Source organism: Euprymna scolopes, chromosome 33, assembly GCF_053919585.1.
Source record: "Euprymna scolopes isolate OS-2025 chromosome 33, ASM5391958v1, whole genome shotgun sequence".
NCBI lineage: Eukaryota > Metazoa > Mollusca > Cephalopoda > Sepiida > Sepiolidae > Euprymna > Euprymna scolopes.
The window spans coordinates 71,237,985-71,255,868 of record NC_136514.1 but is presented as its reverse complement, the minus strand read 5'-3'; the positions used below and the strand labels follow the sequence as shown (position 1 = coordinate 71,255,868).

General features: G+C 30.4%; 1 protein-coding gene across 20 annotated transcripts in view; it reads right to left on the bottom strand.

Annotated features, from left to right (window-relative positions):
- The window catches only part of LOC145258289 (uncharacterized), a 175,922-nt gene that overhangs the window by 130,195 nt on the left and 27,843 nt on the right, over nt 1-17,884 (bottom strand). For 2 of the 20 annotated variants that reach the window (XM_080116306.1, XM_080116314.1), the window contains exon 1: nt 3,513-3,696. The exons of 16 other annotated variants lie outside the window; for them this stretch is intronic. The gene's annotated coding sequence lies outside the window, so the exon portion shown is untranslated. Of the gene's footprint in view, nt 1-3,512; nt 3,697-5,431; nt 5,829-17,884 lie in introns of those variants that run through there. 2 more of the 20 variants (XM_080116315.1, XM_080116309.1) reach the window with 2 other exon arrangements.

The window sequence follows — 17,884 nt, the reverse complement described above, 5'->3', positions numbered from 1 at the left end:
AGAAAAAAAAAACAAAAAACAGCAACACATTACATTAAAGATATATGCAAAACTATTCACCCGACTGTAAATTCTAAAATTAAGTGTTTCATCCTCCCCACCCGCCAGGAGTAATTCTATATTTTTGTTGGTCATGTAGAATAAGCACAGATTTGTATTTTTGTTTATTCAAGAATTCCAACTAAGATATATGGTGACAGTGTTATTTCCTAATTTAGTCACTGAAAATATTCTATTTGCATTGTTGGTGAAATAGAATAGTCACCACTTTGCTTTCATTAAAACTATGACGAGAAAGCAAAACAATATAAATATATAGATACAGCAGATAACAGAAAATCAGTAATGTTTAAAAAGAAAAAAGAAGGTAAACACAAATGATGTTCACAGCATAACAATGCCATGAACAATTAGGTACCAATGTTACTGTTGTCAGTAGAAGTAAATATTAAGTAAAAACCTTTTGGGAGAAACAGTTAAGCTAGAGAAAATAAAAAAAGTTTGAAAGACAACAAAATGAACACATAATTTGGTGAAACAAATTAGCAGATTAAAGTTTTAGTTATTAAATGTGCTGAATGTGCAGCAGGGAAAAATCAACTTTATTATTTAGATTTTTTTTTTAACGCATTATTTTTGTGTATAGTTAAATTACATTAATAATTAAACAATAACTGAACGGATACAATGTGTTCATTTCAGTGTTGTTTTGAAGCATTCTTTTACAAATAAATAAAAATAAAAAAACGAATGCTCATTCCCAAAAGAAAAACTTTTTAAAAATTCCTATTTTCTTTTTTCACTTATTTCGAATATATTCATTTAATTTATATATTTACACAACAAAATTATTTTCAATCTATATAATTATAAAACTCAAATGATCTTGTAACAATGTATGTAACCCACTTTCCAGTTTATGACATCCGGTTGCGCATGCGCGCATGACCTACGCACTGAAATATTAACGTTATTATTTCGAAATTATTATTTAACATGGGAAGAGTGGGGTTTAAAATAACTTAAACGTAATACAAAAATGAACGATGTAAAAAAAAAAAAAAAAAAAAAAAAAAAGCAGATAGTATTAACAATTGTTTATTTGGATAATTTAAACGCGAAAACACAAAAAAAAACAAAAGAACAATTGGGACGCTGAAATATTAACGTTATTATTTCAAAATTATTATTTAACATGGGAAGAGTGGGGTTTAAAATAAACAAAAAACAAAAGAACAATTGAGACGCTAAAATATTAACGTTATTATTTCGAAATTATTATTTAACATGGGAAGAGTGGGGTTTAAAATAACTTAAACGTAATACAGAAATGAACGATGTAAAAAAAAAAAAAAAAAAAAAGCAGATATATCAAAATTTGGATTTAACTATAAGTATTATGGTATCTGTTCAGTGCACATCTACCTATGGCCAACCACTTATAATTTAGTAACTGTAAATTTTTTTTCAAAAATAATCAATTATAATAAACAGAACGACTCATAGAAATCTATCTATATTCTTTTTTCATTTTAATATACTTTCATAGAAATGTTTCTGTTATGTAAAAAAAAACTATTTTCTTTACATCACAAGTGTCACGCTCATACATGAATTCCATAGCTAATATACTGACCCAACGGGTCACGGGTAGTCTAGTGTTATATAACATTTTTCATTATATCTCTGCATCTAATATAAATCTGAATAAGATTTGAATATCATAAACATCTTCAAAGTGGCTGTCAAAACTATTCATGTATGCAGTGGTTCCCAACCACCGTGCTGTGGAATGATTACTGGTATGTTGTGAAGAGATTATGGGTGGAAATTACAAATCGTTTTAGGTGAAAAACAGCTTTTATATCGTTATAACGGGAATTGTTTGTATTTACATGATGTTAACGTTAAAATATCAAAAAATAAAATGTGTAAGAAATCGTTTAAATTGTGTATTTTGAATTTCTCGATATTAATAACCATTGGTATACGTTGATTTATGCTTTATATCATCTATGTATCTCGTTTACAATATTAAATTCTTTGCTGATATTTCTTATTTAATATTTAGGTTTTGTAAATTAAGATTTTGATAAGATAAAACATGATTAAATATGATAAAAGTTTGCTTTGATGAATTTTTTTAATTTTAGATTCAATTCATTCTTAATTATGTATAAGTTTCTAAAAAAAAAAAAAAGGCATTGTGACAACAATATTTCTACAATTTCATTTAAAAAAAAACAAAAAAACTGTATAGTGATCATTACTTGAAATTTGGATTTCACTGAACTGGAGATACATAGGTTCCTTCTCCACTGTGTGTAACCAAATATTGTCTAATGAAACAATCGTTCCAAGTAAAATGAAAAGACACTTTACTACTAATCATCATCACCTTCAAACACAAAATGTTGATTATTTCCAACAGTTGTTCGAATTAAATGCAGTGCAAAGTCAACTATTTGAGAAAACAATAACTATGTCCAAGAAAGCTAAATTAGCTTCATATGAGGTGGCAGAAATTATTGCTCTTAAATTGAAGTCTCTTATTCTTGCAGAGACAGTGATCCTTCCAGCATGCAAAAAATAGTGAAAAGTATATTTGGTGATAAGGCCGAACAAGAAATGAGCAAAATCCCTCTTTCAATACAATTCAAAAGAAGGATTTTTCACTGGTCTGATAATATTAAGGAGAGTTTCAAAATAGTCTGCTCTCCAAATCGATGAATCCACTGACATCAGTAACCACTTATGGGATTGATGAAGATGACATAGTTAATCAATTTCTATGCTGCAAACAGTTACCCACAACTATGAAAAATCAAGAACTTTTTTTCATACAATCACAATATGCCTAGAAAAATATGGCTTATCATGGGATTTATGTATATGTACCGATGGAGCACCATCAATGGTTGGTTCTGTTAACGGTTTTGCATCTTTAGTGGAAAAACAGAATCCTAACATCGTGTGAACTCATTGTGTTTTACACAGAGAAGTTTTAGTTTTCAAACACAAAATTAACTAAAGGAGTTGTTGAATCAAGTGATTGAAATGGTATATTTCTTACAAACTCGGCTGATGAAGTCCAGAATTTTTTTAGTTGCTTTGCAAGGATAACGTGTGCGTTTACTATTGCACACAGAAGTGACATTGTTGGCGAAAGAAAAGGTGCTATCTCGCTTGAGCTTCAGAAAAAATTATTTTTTTGGAAATTGAAAAACTTGGTAGATTTTGTAAATACCTGAAAAATGAATTGTGAATGTTCAAAATAGAGTAAAAATAGAGAACTTAAGTGAAATAGTTGGACATCTCAATAGTCTGAACAACAATATGCAAGGCAGAAATGAAAACATTTTTTACAGCAACAGATAAATTAGTTACTTTTAAGGAGAAAATTACAATATGGAAGAATAGAATGAAGGTAGATAATTTACATATGTTTGCATTACCAACATGATTTCCATTATTAGTAAGCATGTTTAGAAAATAAAATTGAAGATTTTCACCTTAATCAGTATTGAAGAATTTGATTTGATTCAAAATCCTTTCCTAGATTTATCGATTATCAATATTTCCAATCTGGAAGAGGAAGAATTAGTTAGCCTTTCCAGTGACCGTGGACTTAAATTGAAGTACGCACAACTGTCATTAGATGCCTTTTAGATTTCTGTTATGGAAGAGTGTCCAACTCTAAGTAAAAAAAAACAAAAAAAAACATCAAAGTCTTGCTGCAGTTTCAACTACATACCTATGAACTGGAATTTTCTTACCGAAACAATATTGAAAATTAAAAAATGTGAAAGACTTAAAAACACTGAAGAAGAGTTAATACTTCTCTCTCACATTTGCCCAGATATAGCAGCAGTAGTAAAGAAGCACCAGTCACAACTGTCCCACTGACATTCACCATTATTATTCTATACCAGATACTGAATACAGGATATACTTTTTATTCATGTGAATAAAAATTTTCTTATATGATTGTTTTTATTATTATTATTATTATTATTTAATTGTAAAAAGGCTTTATGAATAGAAAATATTCATTTTTTGTGATAGGTGTGCCGTGAAAATTTAAAGAGCTCAATAATGTGCTGCGATGTTAAAAAAAAAAAAGGTTGGAAACTACTGATCTCCTGAGTTTATATAATCAACCAATAGGAATAGCCGAAAGAAATTATATGCAAACACTTATTCATTTTTAGCTTCCATTACATTTCATGAAGAGCTGAATGAAAAAAGAAAAAAATATCTGAATAATTTCTTTTTAAAGCCTTCAATTTTTTCTTTTTAAATATTTTACTAGCTGTATTCAAGTTGGTGTTGCTTAGGATGCAGTAAAAACCATTTAGTTTTTATTTATTTTTACATTTTTAACTTAAAGTAGTCAACTATTATGTTCTTCAATTTACTTTTTGATGATTATTTAAAATGTTCACATAAACTAATTTTTATAATAAATTGTAGCAAAATACTTTAACAAATGAAAATTGGCTAGTCAGAAGCAAAGTTTGAATTATCAACTTAAATACTATTTGGGGTTTGACCCTGAAAGTCTGACAAATATGTGTGCATGTGATATCTAGCTTTCTTTTAATTAACAACTCATTGCATACATACATTTATTTATTTTGAAAAAAAAAATCTTATCATCAAATCTTAAATTATTAAAAACATAAATCACTAAATCTAGATGAAATGTATATAAAAAAAGAAGGGGCAGAGTTTTTTTTCCTAACTTAATAGCTAATCTGGTAAATTGCATAATTGAACAATCTAGCCTTACAAATAGATGAGATTCATACAATTATCTTAATTAGAAATGTCTGTAAAGTCGATGGGGGTGGATTTGGAATCAGGAAGGAAAAATAAAACAAAAGATTAGAAAGGAAAATATTCTTACCAAATGTTACAGGATTTCAGTCAAATTAAAGGATAAAAAGTCCAACACAAAACTTGTTAACATATTTACAGAGTTCACACATTCCAGTGGAAAGAAATGAACATATCAGTCAAGCTCAAGCAGTTAAGGGTCTCCAACCCCCAAACCCCACCCCTACACACAAGATGGCAAAAAATAGAAAAAGCGGTTATGGAAATTGATAATAATGTGCAGCTTTTAATTCAAGCAGGTGATTATTATTATAAGAAGAAGAACGGTTCTAAAGTTTAAGTGACTTGTGGTCAGTTTTTTTTTCGGATTCAAAGCAGTTTTATTTATTGATCACAGTTAAAAAGAAAAAAGGGGTCAACAAGTCTGTACTTTCTAGGCATAAAATGATGCGTGCTTCAGTCTACAGTAAAAAAAATAAAAAAGGTGAACATATGACTAACAAACAACGGGACAGAAAAGAGACTAAAGCCGTTACCAGCGAGACACAATAAATAAGAAATGGAATAAAAAACAAAAGCATAGGTAACTTACCATCAAGTAGTTTCATATGCAAATAACAAGTGGTAATAATGAACAAATTTACAACAATGTATTTGGATGAGATGATATTCGTCTTTTAAATTTAAAAAGAAAAATTTGGAAAAAAGATAAGTTTATGAAGATTTTAACCACACACTTATTAGTTTTGATTTAAAATCCATTTTTAGTTCATAGGTTACCGTTCTTTTAGTTTAACAGGAACGTATTTTTTTGTTTTGCATGTGGCCCAACACAGATGCACACATACTTTTCTGAATTCTAATCATTAAAAACCAAAATCAAATATTTCGAGAAATTGTATACACTCATTAATTTCGTTCTTAGCATTAAAAAGTAACACAGAAAGATGACAAACATCATTTAAAAAAAAAAAAAAAAAAAAAAAAAAAAAAAAAAAGAAACGGTGATATATAAAAAAATCACAAAAAAAGAGGTTCATCTTCACCTTACTATAGCTTCATGGGAGTTCCAATCTTCAAATGTGCATTTTTATTCCATTCGTGTTTATATATTTAAATGCAACCCAGATTAAACTTATATTCAACTGTATATACATACATATATACAAGATAAGAATACACTTCTGCCAGTTCCAATTACAACGAAGTTGTACCGAGATATTTAGGTGGATCCCTTTTAATTGTTTGCTATTGTTATGAAGTTCTATCTGGAAGTACAATCAGACTTTTTGTGTGTGCAAAATTTGCTGTCTTGGATAGAATCTGTTCCATTAAGTTGATTTTTCATGTTTGCGATATATTAACATGTAGAAATTCCAATTGTTAAAACTTATTGGCTCATAACAAACGTTTTGATGGATGAGGCAATCCTCAAGGTTATATGTTGAACATTATGAAACACATTTATAGATGGGGAAGATATGAAATTAAAAAAACCCTTCAATTACAAAACTTTATTTTTTTTTTTTATTTACTTCTCGGATTAATCTTCAACACTTCCAAGATAAGCAATTAAAAATATTTTTTTCTCAAAAGTAATAGATCTACTTAAAATTATGTTATATAAAAAATTGGATTTAAAATATTAGAGGTACAAGGTTGGGATTATTTTTAAGTATTTCATTTTTTCTTCACTTATTCATAACCATTTACATAATATAATATAGCATGAAAAAGGTACTGGCAAAAATTATGTCTATATGAACCAATAAAGAAGTGTTAACAATTGGGACATCTGTTTTGTTTTATATATATATATATATATATATATATATATATATATATATATATATATATATATATATATATAAACTGTGGGATGTTAGATTTATTATGTGTGTGTGTGTGTGTGTGCGCACAAAAATGGAAGGTCACAAGCATTCTACATTTTTCTGATCGAACCATGACCCTCTGGCCTGTGTTGTAGGGTATGTGGAGAACAGTCAAAGTCATTAGTTTTATGATCTTATTCATTTCTGTCTCTTTAATAGAATCTATTCCTTCTGTGTGTAATTTAAGTATATTTTTCTCCTTGGATGTGTAAACATATGAATGTGTAGTTGTGTGCTGTTTATAAAATGTGTCTTTGCATGTGAGTTGGTACAGCATTTTGTCTGAACTGATCACCACCAGAAGTGGTTCATATAACAGTTATAAATGATAACACTTTTTTTTTATGTAAAACATTTGCACTCTTCCATTTTCAAATACACTTTTCTTTCATTAGAACCACAATATTTTTGATTCAACAATAATAATCAATTTGACTTATTTTAATACTTTACTAGTTTCACAATATCTCTGATCATCAGATTTATATACAAATGTTGAATTAAATGGGGTTTTTTTATTTTACAAATATAGTGTGGTATCAGTGCATTTTGTCAATTTGTATACATGTATACAATAGTTGATAATTACATGATTAAATACATAAACATGATTTGTTTCATGATTTGATTTAACAATTAAAAATATGAAATATTAAAAACAATCATTTATATTTCGTTTTTAATATGAAATATAATATAAAATACTTTAGTTATTTTTAATGTAAGAGTGACTACATAAGTATTTTTTTATTAGGAATTCTTTTGTTTGTTTAATCAGGACTTAAATGACAAATATAGACGTTTGGCTATATAACTTTTTATTTTGTTTATTTAATTTAGTTATTTCCCGTTTATAATTTAATATTTCCACTTAACATAATATACAGTTTTTATATTACAAGAAGATGCTAATTTTAAGATTTACCAAATTAATATTAACATTGATGCTTTTTTTCATTTCATGATGATGGACTATTTTTATATTTTTTTCGTTTTTAAATGTCATCTTATAATAACTATATCTACTGTTGAGTGGACTTTCTGTGGCTCTTAATATATTTTTTTAATTATTAATATTGTTATTCAATGTTTTGCCATTAACTGTTAAACATTTAATCAATGGACAATTGTTTCTACAATTTCATTCTACAATTAAGCTAATATTATTACTAGTAGTGATAATATTACTATTGCTATTAATGTTAGTATTAGTAACTTTTTTATTTTTTCCATACAGCAATAATTTTAATATTATTCATATTGATAATTTTGAGTAGCCTTACTATTATCTCCAAAATTCATGAATTTATAATGGATGAACCAAAATTATATTTTTTCTGTTAATTCTATTTTTACTATAATTTTATTATTATAGACCGTTTTTTAGCACATTTCATATTTTTCTTGTTGCATTTATATAATTGGAAATCAGATATTCTATTATATAATTTCCTATTAAAATAAAAATTTCAAAAACTGTTTGCAATGATTAGAATATTTATGATAGGATACTATTTTTGTTTTGACATGAAACCCTTTGTGTCTCTTCCAATTGTGAAAGGTTGATTTTCATGTTATATAACAATTTGAAAATCAACTCCTATAAATCCTAAATGAGATACAAATACAGCAGACCTTGCATACACAAAGAGCTCAATAGTATTTCTAATAGAGCTTTGTAATAATACTAGTATGTCGCTTATTATGACACTTTACTGCAGTTCCATGGATCATCTAATTATCTGAAGCTTGAATTGTATTCATTGAAATACAGAAAATTATTCAGAAGTTAATACACTTCTGATGATTGGACAGTCTATGAAACTGCATATTTTAATCAAATTGTTGCTGCCCTAGCAAATATGTAAAAAGAAAAAATTGGGAAAAGATAAGTTTATGAAGATTTTAACCAAACACTATATTATTATATATATCTACAATGCTTATCATTACTATAAGAACATATTCCATTTAAAAAGAAATAAAATGAGAATAATCACTACCATCATTTTTCTTCTTTCAAAATCAAACATTTATATTTTAATGTGTTTAATGTAAATCTTTGCAAATGCACTCATCAAATACTAATCAATCTACACACGTCAATAACTGATTTAACACATTCAATATTGGCAAAGAAAATACTTCAAATTGTTTTTTTTTTTTTTTTTTTTCAATGAAAATAATTATCTTATTTAAATCTATATTTGGTAAGAAAATAATTCTGAGTGAAAAAGAGATTGTTGTTCAAATTTATTCTTAACTGACTAGATTCACCTATGGAATGTTCTTAATAACGTTTGTATTTTGATGCTTGTCAACATGGATATAATTTACAAAGATTTTTTTAATTATGCTGACATTGTAATTTAGTTTCATCATTACAGAAATGTATTTTCATTTAGATTAATATATATTGCCATTTCAAAAAAAATGTGCAATGATGACATTTACAAAAGCTAATATTTATAAAAAGAAACGATTACATATAATAATTAAAAGAAAGGGAAAGGTACATTAGTTTCATATACTCAAATTTATATTATATATATTTCCCCAAACTTCTGGCCTTGATGGAGGGGCGACTAAAACTTGCTGCTATGGTTTCAAATGATCTGAAATAACAGCAAGGGAGACTTGATTCCAAATATTTATCATACTATATCTTCCCTCTTTTGGAAATAGGGTATAATTATGAATATTTCCAGTATCAAACAATCTTTATACACTGTGAAATTTACTTTATGTATGAAAACCAAAGAGGAGAGATATAACATATGAGAAATATTTAGAATCAGGTCTCCCCTTGCTGTTATGTTATACCATAGCAGCAAGTTTTAGTCTCCCCTCCATCAAGACCAGAAGTTTTGGGGAAATATCAGATATTTTGTAATTCATATACAAAGCAGGGGAGGGTATACCAGTAACCCTAGATATATCTAAGGCTTTTGACAGGGTATGGCACGATGGTTTTCTCCGGAAAATCAGATCATACGGTATCACCGAACAAATACTTAATATAATTAAATCCTTCTAAAGTAAGAGAAAAGTTCTGGTTGTTCTCGACAGTTCTACATCTAAACAATATATTAATGCGGGAGTATTACAGGGACCTATCCTTGGACCTTTATTATTCCTAATATTCGTAAATGACCTCCCTTATAAAATTGTCTCTGAGATGGGTGTATTTGCTGATGACACCAAGCTCTACAACAGGTAGGAGGGGAAAACAAATGAACACATATCTAAGGAAGTGGCAGAAACACTAACGGAAGACTTCCAATCTGTAGTAGAAGGGGGGACATAAATGGTCACACTCAATGCTGCCAAGACTAAGCTTATTTCCTTTAATAATTACAAGAAACCTTCTCAAGCACGAATAGCAATGGCTAAAGATATATTACCTGAAGGTACTTCTTTCAAACTCCTCAGCCTAACGTTTACAGGGAACATGAGTTGGAACAGATACATTGAGAGCATTGCCAGAGCCGCTGCAAGGAAGATAAGCTCTCTCTACCGTGCTAGAAAGTTACTTATGCCTAAAAGCATCCTGTACTTCTATAAGGCCACTATTCGCCCATGTATGCAGTATTGTTGTCACATTTGGGCTGGTGTATCTGCTACTAGTCTCTCGCTCCTAGACAGAGTTCAAAAGAGTCGCCAAACTCATAGGTCTTGAACTGTCATCTAAGCTTCAGGCTCTCTCTCATTGACAAAATGCTGCATCCCTCTGCCTGTTCTACAAGTACTTTAATGGTGAATGCTCCGACGAACTACAAGCACTTGTACCCCCTCAACATAAATACTGACAAACCCAACAAGCAGCAAGATCCCACCTCTGCACAGTAGAAATCCCTACATTAAAGTTGTACTGTTCCTTCTTTTGGGTGAAAATGGAATAAAAAAAATAAATCAAAACTAGGAAAACAAATGACTATAATTGAAACATTTTATGACTACAAAAAAATGCCAAAAATAGGCACTGGATGATGGATGAGCCCCTTAATGTGCAACCTTAAGGGCGAATGTCAAATAGTCCACAACACATTTCAGGTCATTACCTTTCCAAGGCTTGAAATCAGACTTATTCTTCAATACAAAAACATAAGTTTAGCAGAAAATGAAGAAAATCTTATATTAAACATAAAAATAATCACATCAAAAATGTCTTTCACAGATTTTGTAGCCAGTGTATTTATGAAATATTTCCAATCACAGAAAAAAAAAAAAAAAAAAAATGAAACCTGGCGCAGATTACAGCATATCAGGAAAATCCGATTTTTTTTTTAATGAAAACTAAACATTTAAAATAAAAAAGACTTGCACATTGCTTTAATAAAGCTTGATTATCTACTTAGGCTACACTTAAGATAGATTAACCTAATTCAGAGAACAGCTTTTAACTTCTCACCTGGGAAGGTGAAGATAAAAATGAGCATTGTAGATTTTTTATTAACTAATTTTGATAAAAATCAAAAGCAAACTTTAAAAAGCAAATCAAAATTTATCTTATAAACTAATTTAAACTAAGAGTTTATAACTTCAGTTTCAATGTGTATTCAATGTGAGTAGAAAACACTTTTTTTATTAAAAATGTATAAAAAATATTTGATAAATGTTCACTATTTAGTATATTTTTATAATTGTTATTTTATACACTCAATCCTTGGGGGATAAAGCATTTGCCTTTGGTTATATTTTATACCAATGTAGATCTGAATCTCAAACAAGACAATTGTTGTTGGTTTTTGCTATAGAGTTCAAGTTATTTTCTACCTGATACCAACCATCAAAAACGCAAATTATTTTTTATTGATAAAGAAATCTAATCTTGGCTATAAAATTCAAAATGAATTCCACTGCAAGTACAAGCACTACTACTAGTGTTATACTTGTTTTGCAAGCAGAATAGCAAAGGCAAAAGAAAGCCTTTAAAATGTCTATTTAAAATTTAAATAAACTGGTAGGGAGTAGGTTATCACACAAGAACGATAATGTTGAACTTCAAACAGTTTTTCATTAGTAAAACAGAAAAACCATGAGCTTGTGCAGCTGTAGTAGTGTATGCCACAGTGCACTGAACAAAAGCATACACAATGATTGATCAAATATTTTCATTTTATGAAATTTCTTTCTGGCTTATTTTAATAAACCAGTTCTAATGTAGCCAGACTTTGTGGACACCCTGTATATATATATATATATATATATATATATATATATATATATATATTAATACGAGTCATCAGTTACAAGGCCACTAGGACTGTGTTTTGCATACAACACCTTGTATTCAGGTACATAGTAACAATATAAAAGTGACCAACAATAAGTAGAAAAGGGACAAGCTAATGTATACTTTCTTCAATTTACCCAGTCAAAAACAAGTCCAATTTAAATTTATGTTTAAATTAAATTACATTAAAATACAAAATGTTTCCACAGTCTCAGCGTCAAGAAAAATATTTAAGCAATTCATCAACATATTTCTCCTATATGTGTCCATTGTTGAACCTATACAGAAGTATGCCAGGTTTGTAACTCATAGCTGGAGGACCTTCTTCAATGCATACAACACATGAATAGGCAAATCCACTTGATAATTTGTTTCACACATGTCGATTATACTGAAGCCATCACGCTCATATGCACAAGCTGAACTATCAACCATTTTGGCTCAGAAAATGGCTGCTTACTCTGTCCACATCACTGCTTCATGAATGTAGTCCAACAGCTCACCACAAAATCATTCAAGAGAACCTTGGACAAATAAGTTGCGCATTTTTTTTTTTTTTTTTTTTTTTTTTTTAGAAATGGTGTGGGGGGAATATAGCCATTTAAATCTAATGATGATTTGGACTAATAGCTATCACCAAATATATGATGGTTTAATAAAAGATGTTTTTACTGAACATATTTATTAAACTACCATATATTTTGGCATATAAAACAGCCCTTAAAGTTAAATAATCATCTTTAAAAAACCAATATTTCATGAAATAACTGGTGTTGCAATCTCTAGCCTAGGCTAAACAAACATGGTTTCATGATACAACCGCAGCAAAGAAAGGACAGTTCTTTTCTGTGGTTGTAGCGAGACAAGTTTTCGCTGTGAATATTTTACAAGGGAGGGGCCAGGGTGTAGAGCTCAGCTGAGGACCTACCATGAAGATAATAATAAAGAGAGAGAGACTTGTGTGAAAGAAGCTGAATGTGAGCATCTCCTCCCCATTAGATTGTGAAATTGATTGTGTATTCTGTCAAGTCAAGGATGTTATAGTCAAACTTGGAATTTATTTTTTTTAATTCGATTTTCGACCCAAACAAGGTACAGTGCCACTTTGATGTAGGGGGGCTACTATCAGTGACAGGAGTTGCAGAGATATTATGTAGGGAGTTGAGCAGCAGATGCCTGTTCACATTACACTTGAACTTATGCATGTCACTACAGTTGGGGAAGCGGGAAACTGGAAGGGAATTCCAAAGTCTAGCAGTGTTGGGGAAGAAACTATTAGAGTAGAAGGCTTTCTTACATCTAGGGATATCTACTGTATAGGAACGGGATCTTGCTGCTTGTCGGGTTTGTCGGGGGGGTATTTATGTTGAGGGGGTACAAGGACTAGTAGTTTGTTAGAGCAACCATCATTAAAATACTTGTAAAACAAGCAGAGGGATGCAAGGTTTCGTCGATGGGACAAAGGTTGAAGCTTAGATGACAGTTCAGGACCTATCGGGTTGGCGACTCTCTTTTGAACACTGTCCAGGAGTGAGAGACTAGTAGCAGATGCACCAGCCCAAAGGTGACAACAATACTCCATACATGGGTGAATAGTGGCCTTGTAGAGGTTCAGGATACTTTTAGGCATAAGTAACTTTCTAGCACGGTAGAGAGCCCACCTTCTTCGCAGCAGCCTTGGCAATGCTCTCAATGTGTCTGTTCCAACTCATGTTTTCTATGAACGTTAGACCGAGGAGTTTGAAAGAAATACTTTCAGGTAATGTACCTTTAGCCACAATTATTGCTAGCTGGTTGAGAAGGTTTCTTGTAATTATTGAAGGAAACAAGCTTAGTCTTGGCAGTATTGAATGTGACAATCCATTTTTGTCCCCATCCCACTACAGATTGAAGGTCTTCCTCTAGTGCTTCTGCCATTGCCTTAGATATGTGTTTATTCATTTTCCCCTCATGCCTGTTATAAAGCGTGATGTCATTAGCAAATACGCCCATCTCAGAGAAAATTTTATCAGAGAGGTAATTTATGAATATTAGAAATAATAAAGGTTCAAGGATATGCTCCTGAGGTACACCCGCATTTATATCATATTGCTTAGATGTACAACCATTGAGTACAACCAGGATTCTTCTCTTTTTTAAGAAGGATTTAATTATATTAAGTACTCGTCCAGTGATACCAGATGATCTGATTTTCCTGAGAAGACCATCGTGCTATACCCTGTCAAAAGCCTTAGATGTATCTAGGGCTAATGCCCTACTCTCCCTTGCTTTGTCCAGTGTATGGTATATATGTTCGGAGATTACAGTTAGGATATTTGTTGTAGAATGGGCTTGCCTAAATTCATATTGTCGGTCGGTCAGAAATTTAGCAACTGTAAAGTGATGAACTAGAGCTTGATTAGTTATGGACTCAAATATTTTAGCAAAAAGAGGGAGGAGGCTAATGGGGTGACAATTTAATGGGTCAGTTTTTTCGCCATAATTCTTGTAAACTAGTACCACAGAAGCAGTTTTCCAAGAGTCAGGAAAGCAAGATTCATTAAGGCATTTGCTGTAAAGTTTGGAGAAGACTGGAGCAACCTCATCAGAGCATTTTTTTAAAAGTACAGCCGCGATGAGATCAGATCCACATGCTTTTGAGGAGTCTAGGTTTTTTATGATATTATGCACTTGAGAAGTGGTGATTTTCTGACCATCTAATGTGGTGTCATTTCGCAAAGAAAAATCAATGGTCTGTTGGGTCCAATCTAGAATGTGAAGCAAACCGACTGGCAAGCATGCTAGCTTTCTCAATTGCCTTGCAAACAACCTCATGATTGTTGGATAGTGGAGAAATTATTGATTGCTCATTATTTACTACACTGTAGATTTTCCAGAAATCACGAGTTCCTAATTTCTGCGCTTCAATGCGTTTTCTGATAGTTTTGGTGTATTCTCTCTTAGCTGTCACTATTTCTTTCTTCCAATTACTTCTAGCTTCAATAAACTTTTGTCTGTTTGTACTGAATTTATGTCGGATAAATCTGCGGTATGCATGCTGCCTTTGAGTAATGGCAACTGCGCAAGTAGAAGTAAACCATTGAAGAGAGTGGGGTTTACTAGAGAACTTCCACATGGAAACATGAGCTTTAATTGCTGCTTTGAACCATTCAGTGGTCTAGTTTGCACACTGTTCTGCAGAAACAGAAAAGACATTTCCCCATGGGGCATCTCTGATGATATCCCTGATGGTTTCCCAGCCAACCTTCTTGTCCTTTTGAGTAATGGCTCTTCAGCTTTGGGTTGAGAGTTTAGGGCCATTTCTACCATTATCATAGTGTGATCAACATTTCCGAGTGGGCTATGGGCATTCATTACACAATCATTGGGACTGTGGTTAGATAAAGATCTAGAAGTGAGGCTTGATCTTGCTGGTCTGGGAAACGTGTCGGAAATGTAACTGTCTGTGATAGAGAACAAGATATAGATAAGCTATGCGTTATGCTATCAGCTGTGTCTGTGTAAGAATTGATTTAACTTTGGTATATCCAAGTTAAAGTCAAGATCACAACAGGTAAAAAAAATCACTTTTGGAGATAATTTTGGTTCTTTTCATCATAGAGATTCACTAGCTTGTTTATATTGCAGTTAATGAACTCCTACATTATATACAACCTTGACAAGTTTGATAATGGCTAAAATTTTAACTTTCGATTTTTTTCAGACGATATATTGAATACTATGAAATGTGTTCAGCTCCTATAATTATTTTTCAGTTTTGTCTATCTATATACTAGCAAGTTATCTGGTATTGTCTGTGGGTACAAAAATGTAACATGTTTCTATTAAAATCTCTATCTTTCTACCTCTTTTCCCACTCTTGTTTTCTCTTCTCTCAACCCAAGTCCCACTTTCTCCTCCACCCAGTCCATTTCTTTCTAGCTGGACAGACACACACACACACACAACCTTTATATAATAGATTCCTTATTGAATGAGTCGGCATTATCTTTCCAAATTAGCACTTAATAACACTTACACTGCCCCCTAACAAATTCCAACCCAATTAACCCTCAGAGAATATTTTTTCAAAATTTTAGATGTTATTCATCTAGGGAAACACCGAACAAGAATATACCAACTTTGTGAGCCTTTATTTTGTCACATTTTTTAGTTTTAGCCAAGCATACACATAGACAACTGTCTATTATATAATAGACTAGCATGGATATCCGGCATTGCCCAGATGGACATGAACTTCTGTTTGGACACAGCTGCTATATAAGGATATTGAACACCTTTATCAATACCTTCCCCCACAAAAGAACGAAGAACAACCTCCCCCATCAGATATTTCGGCAAAAGGGATACGAAGAGAATCCCCCTCCTAAAAAAAAAAAAAAAATAAATGAATCAAAACTTTTCTTTCAATCAAAACAGCAGCAAGTGCCTGTGCAACCCCCACCTCAAAAAAAAAAAAAGAAAAGAGCCGCGGCAACTGAAATGCTCTAGCTGTAACAGCCACGACTTATGTCATGACGCTGCAAAATAACACTTATAAACATACTTTTAGTTTATTACATGTGCATGACTTGCAAGAATCTTGACACAAAAAGTGACACCCCCCCCCACTTGCAAGAAATGGTCCAGTTGACCACTACGGAATTAATCTTTCAAATTTGTACATATGCATCCAAAGCACTGCTCTTTCAGATGGTACCGGTTTCAACCTGGTCTGATGTGGCTGACGAAAGTTTTAAGCGACATACAAACACACACACAAACCAACGTTTGAGATTTATATAGTAGAAGATAATTTATAATACTTTGTGTGCGCAAACATTTGAATTATCTTTATTTTATTTTATTATCAATAGAATATTTATTCAAATCAAAAATGTGATAGTATAAAATAAAACATTTTGAAAATCATATTTAAAAATAATTTAATTACAAAATTAAATCCACCAGAATGCATTTTGTTTCTTCGTAAAGAAGTCATAAACATTATTTATTAGGGGCCATCCAAAGATCTTGAAATTGGTGACATCATTGACAGATGATTAAAAGCAAAAATATGAATAACAGAAGTAACGTCTTTTTGCTATTATTTTGTTAGATTTTGAGATTTACATAAATATATTTATTAAAAAATATAAACTTATTATTTCAAAATATTTTTATATTTGTAGGCTGGGCTAACATTTTTCTCATACAAAAAAATATCAATTTAAACGGCTAATATATTAATGTAGAGAATTATGTTTCAATACATTTGGGATTAAAATAACGCTACAAATGTAAGCACTAGTGACAAATAAAACATTTTTGCAATAATAAATTTTGAAAGAACTGTTCATTTCACTATTTTACAGTTAGAAATATCTATTTTTATATTAAAATAATTATAAAAATTAGGAAACCTTTTCTCAAAATTCTGTTTAAAGATGAACATTTCAGAAGAATGGTATTTAAATTGTTTTAACCTTAAATATTTTTAACGTTTTTTTTTTTTTGTGCAATTCAGCACAAAAAAAAAAAACGTTAAAAATATTTAAGATTATAATTCGAGATTCTTATGTTTTGGAAAAAAAATAAAAAAAGAAACTGCTTTTTCTCATTAATATATATTAAGAATGAGAAAGTTTTGCTTCTTTTTTTTTTTTTTTGAAAACAATATTGAATTTATTACCATTTTTTATTTATGAATTTGTGGTAAATTATAAGAATAGGTTGATTAAATATATAATATATAAATTGATTAATTATATATAGGTAAATTATAAGTATAGGTTGATTAAATATAAAAAAAATTAAATATATGCTAATTTAAACTCTTTATTTTATATATCATTAAAACTTTGATAGATTGCAACATTTTGTTACAAAAAAATAATTTCACCTCATATTTTATAAAAACTGCATTTTAAAAATAAAT